This window comes from Hylobates moloch, unplaced genomic scaffold (assembly GCF_009828535.3).
Source record: "Hylobates moloch isolate HMO894 unplaced genomic scaffold, HMol_V3 SCAFFOLD_5, whole genome shotgun sequence".
Classification (NCBI taxonomy): domain Eukaryota; kingdom Metazoa; phylum Chordata; class Mammalia; order Primates; family Hylobatidae; genus Hylobates; species Hylobates moloch.
The window spans coordinates 142,102,597-142,108,046 of NW_026652280.1; the positions used below are offsets into that span (position 1 = coordinate 142,102,597).

At 38.1% G+C, this 5,450-nt stretch overlaps 1 pseudogene; it reads right to left on the minus strand.

Moving 5' to 3' along the window:
- Positions 1 to 1,743: 1,743 nt before the first annotated feature.
- Positions 1,744 to 2,153, minus strand: LOC116468393 (NEDD8-like; annotated as a pseudogene).
- Between the last annotated feature and the right edge of the window lie 3,297 nt (positions 2,154 to 5,450).

Here is a 5,450-nt window from a genome sequence, read left to right on the forward strand (position 1 = left end):
GAGTTCTGATTATATCTTCTGATCTTTTAGATCTTATTGGACAGAAGTCCATCCTCAGCCTTCCTGGTTATGAGAGTCAGCTGCTGTTCTGTTTTTGCAAAGACGACTTTTCATTGTGTGGTCCGCCACTTGCTAGGGAGAGGGTGTTTGATCACTATCAATTCCAGAACTACAAAAGCAAGATTCAAAGTCTAACTCCTTAGCAAAAATCAGTACTGGACACACTATTATTAGGAAATCTGTAAAACCAGTCCCAAATAACTGACAAGTGATATCTATGGAGGGAAAGCAAAATTAGAAAAAGCTTATCAGTGGCATATGATCTAGAGCAATGTGTTTTTACCTTAAAGCTAGGTAAGATGGCTGATGAGTAGATTCTGAATTGGATTTTAGGAGTTGGTGATATATGAAGGAAAAACACTCAGCAACTTTTTATCACATGGAAGAAAACTTCTGTTTGGTTAGTGATTATTTTCCGAACCATGGTATAAACAGGAATAAGGTTATCAACAGATAAGTAAGTGACAAAGAAGGACATTGCTACTTGAATAAAAGAGGCTTTTTTTTTGGATGTCCAACTAACCACATGATTTATTGACAGAAAACAGTCCAACTCAGCCATGTGCTTCCTGACTTTGACTCACTATTTAAAAAATAGTAAAAACTTTAATAAAAAGTTGGTTGTGTTGATTATGTGTTTTTAGCATATTGTGGTGAAGAAATTGGCAGTGAAGATAAGAGGGTTTTTTTTTTCCCTCACATGACGGTGGTCTGGCTGTTAAAAGAAAGGGTTCTCATGAGTTTGAGATATGAAGAATGAGAGGAAACATTTCTTCATGGCAATAATAATGCTAGAGAAGCCATTTTAGTGACATCTGGTGGCTTGCACAAAAGCATATTGATGATATAGTATCACATTTTCCATCTTAAAATTAAAGGATTAGGCTGGGCGCGGTGGCTCATGCTTGCAATCTTAGCATTTAGGGACGCTGAGGAGGATGGATCACCTGAGGTCAGGAGTTCAAAACCAGCCTGGCCAACGTGGTGAAACCCCATCTCTGTTAAAAATACAAAAAAATTAGCCAGGAGTGTTGGCGCATGCCTGTAATCCCAGCTACTTGGGAGGCTGAGGCAGGAGAATCAATTGATCCTGGGAGTATGAGGTTGCAGTGAGCTGAAATTTTGCTACTGCACTCCAGCCTGGGTGACAGAGCGAGACTCTGTCTCAAAAAAAAAAAAAAAAAAAAAAAAAAGAAATTAAAGAATCAAAGTTTCTTAAGACTAAACTCTGGTGAAAATGGCTTAATTGTTAAGAGTAGGACTCTTACAAGATTGATGATTTTAAAAAAATGAATTAAGAAATCAATGCTCTGTTATTGGGCATGTTTATTTTTTATCTTTGATTAATTACTTTATCATTACAAAGAATGCAAACAACTCAACAAAGTATAAGGGAAGAATTAGGAAATAACCTCAAATCTCATACCATTAATAACATTCTTACACTATTCTTGTTGCACATATTGAGACAGAAGCGTAGAGAGGTACCTAACTAGATAGCACTAACTTTTTTTTTCCCAGGAGGCCAGGAAATATTTTATTGACAAACAGGCACACAGCCATAAGAGAGGGAAGCACACAGGCCTGCAAACTAACACCCAGTAGCCAGCAAGGGCCCTCTGGGCCAGGAATACTGAATCCTGGGGTCCTCACAGTCTCCCACCAGTAGACATACATTACTGGGCATCCAGGGGAGGGGGCAGTGGCTCCGGTGTCCCAGAGAGTGAGAGGATATATGATGCCTCATTATGAGCGACAGGGTAAGGAGGTAAAATGGAGGGTCCATCACTGCCTAAGACCACCTCCTCCTCTCAGAGCCAACACCAAGTGAAGGACTGAACCACCTAAAATCCTATAATCAGTTGCTGTCTTCTCATCATTCATGTTTTCCACTGTAAATGAGCTTCTGCTGTTGTCGGGGGATTCCCTCTTTCTCCTCCACACGCTTCTTGATTCGCTCCACCTTGTCTGTAAGTTCAATGTCAATCTCAGTCTCCTTTCTGGTCAGTGTCTTCACTTTAATTAGCATCTTCTTTCCAGTTTGGGGCTGCACACAGATAAATTGCTGCTCCTACCGCTCCGGTCGCCACTGCCGCTCTCCTAGATAGCACTAATTTTATAAAATTGTATTATACTTTTTTTTTTTTTTTTGAGACAGAGTCTCACACTGTCTCCCAGGCTGGAGTGCAGTGGCGTGGTCTCAGTTCACTGCAACATCCGCCTCCCAGGTACAAGTGATTCTCCTGCCTCAGCCTCCCGAGTAGCTGGGACTACAGGTGTGCACCACCAGGCCCAGCTAATTTTTGTATTTTTAGTACAGACAGGGTTTCACAGTGTTGGCCAGGATGGTCTCGATCTCTTGGCTTTGTGATCCACCCGCCTTGGCTTCCCAAAGTGCTGGGATTACAGGCGTGAGCCATTGGCGCCTGGCTTATACTTTTTAATATAAAGTGTTCAGTTTAATTTTGTCTATATTACAAAATCTAATTCACTAGAAGAAACTGAAACGAAAATAAATTTAACACAAGAAAAAGAAGTTGAAGGGAAAATGAAAACTGTTTATATATGTTCCTTCCTCACAAAAAAATTACAAAACCATAAAGAAAAAATTGAGAAGTTAGAGTCATTATCTTATTTAACCAACTTCAATTTTAGACTCCATTAATTGACATCCTGCTATAAAATGTATGGACGTTAGAAGTTTTCTACCTTCTCTCACTTCTTTCTTTCTCTACCTTACAACTTTGTTAGTTATATTATTCTAAGTTTGCCAAGGTTTAAAACATTTACATTCAGTTCTATGACTGTAATCATCATAGTTGCTTATAATTAGAACTACATTAAGACAGATTCGGAGTTTACCACAAGCTTTACATCACTGCTTCTATATTACTACGTTCTTCATTTGGTTTTCTATAATTTTTCTTTTTGGTATTTAAAGGTGTCTGCTTTGTGCCTTTAAATTAAATGCAACTTGGCTGGGTATAATATTCTTGGCTTATACTTTCTTTTCCCTAGAACTTTATAGCCATTATGTAATCATCTTTTGGCATGGAATATTATTGTGGAGACTTCTGAGGCCAGCCTGGTTCCCTCCCCACCCCCACCCCCAGCTTTGGGGGTTTATTTTTATGCATAATATTTTAATTGTTAAAATTCAAAACCTTCACCAGAATATGGCTTGCTGTTGAAAGCTGTATGTCAATTTTTCCTGAAAAACAGGTGTTCTTTCAGCATGTAAATTTAGTTCTTCCTTCATTTTGGAGATAAACTTTCTATATGATATATATGAATAATTTTTCCATTTTATTTATTAGCTTCTTATACTGTGGATCATCTTTGTTTTCAATATCCATTACCATCTCTGAATTTTCTTTAATCTTTTTCTTTTGCATTTGCTGAAATTATCTCACTATAATAAAAGCCTTTTCTGTATATTAGTGTCTGTGGCTTCAGCCACCACTTAACACCATTTCCATTCTGCATCTGGTGTCTGGAGACGTTTATCTTGTTCTGAGTGCAATGTATGTCATTACAGATATTTTAAAACATGCTCTATCATTGTATCAGCGTTTTGGGGGAGGGGCAGTGGAGGGAGGAAAGGATGGGTTGGTGTCTTTAAAGTTTTAACCTGACCACAATTCTCTTCTAAGTTTTACAAGCTATTCTGTAGCTAAATTCTTATTCCTAATGATGTTTATTTTGGGGGGTTGTTTCTCTTTTTATTTCTTTCCTTCAGATTTCTCTGAGGCTGTTTCTTCTTTGTGGGACCATTTTCCTTTTTCCTAAAGTACAATTTTGGAATTCCTTAATGAGAATCTATTGGTAGTAAATATTCTCTTTTATTTGGAATGGTCTTCATTTTACCATTGTTGTTTCTTTTCATAGAGTGATGGCTAGGATTACTCAGTACAGTGTAGAAGGGAGTGGTAACAATGGAAATGTCAATTGGTTGTCCAGTCAGGAAAATAAAAACCATTCTTGGTATTTCAACTGAGAAAATGTATTAATAGAATAATTTTGTTACAGAGGTAATGATGAATAGAGCCAAAGAAATATACTTCAGATTAAAAAAAAATAAGTACCAGTCATATTATTATTAAGAAGTTTATAAAACCAGTACCAACATGGTAGTGGTATAAAAATAAGCACATAGACCAATGGAAGAGAATGGAGAACGCAGAAATAAAGCCAAGCATTTACACCCAACTGATCTTTGACAAAGCAAACAAAAACATAAAGTGAGAGAAAGGATACCCTATTTAACAAATGGTGCTGGGATAACTGACAAGCCACATGTAGAAGAATGAAACTGGATCCTCATCTCTCACCTTATACAAAAATCAATTCAAGATGGATCAAAGACTTAAATCAAGACTTGAAACCATAAAGATTCCAGAAGATAACATCGGTAAAACTCTTCTAGACACTGGCGTAGGCAAAGACTTCATGAGCAAGAACCCAGAAGCAAATGTAACAAAAACAAAGATAAATAGATGGGACTTAATTAAACTAAAAAGCTTCTGCACAGCAAAGGAAATAATCAGCAGAGTTAACAGGCAACCCACAGAGTAGGAGAAAATCTTCATAATCTATACATCCGACAAAGGACTAATATCCAGAATCTATAAAGAACTCAAATCAGCAAGTAAAAAACAAACAATCCCAGCCAGGCATGGTGGCTCATGCCTGTAATCCCAGCACTTTGGGAGGCTGAGACAGGTGGATCACTTGAGGTCAGGAGTTCAAGACTAGCCTGGCCAATATGGTGAAATCCCGTCTCTACTAAAAATACAAAAAATTATCCGGGCGTGCTGGTGCGTGCCTGTAATCCCAGCTACTTGGGAGGCTGAGGCAGAAAAATCACTTGAACCTAGAAGGCAGAGGTTGCGGTGAGCCAAGATCGTGCCATTGTACTCCAGCCTGGGAGACAGAGCGAGACTCTGTCTCAAAACAAAACAAAACAAAATCCCACCAAAAAGTAGCCTAAGGACATGAATAGACAATTCTCAAAAGAATTTGTACAAATGGCCAACAAGCATATGGAAAAATGCTCAACATCATTAATTATCAGGGAAATCAAATCAAAACCACAATGCAATGCCACCTCACTCCTGCAAGAATGGCCATAATGAAAAAAAAAATAGACGTTGGCGTGGATGTGGTGAAAAGGGAACACTTTTACACTGTTGGTTGGAATGTAAACTAGTACCACCACTATGAAAAACAGTGTGGAGATTCCTTAAAGAACTGAAAGTAGATCTACCATTTGATCCAGCAATCCCATTCCTGGGTATCTACCCAGAGGAAAAGAAGTCATATGAAAAAGATACTTGCACACGCATGTTTACAGCAGCACAATTCGCAATTGCAAAAATACAGAACCAGCC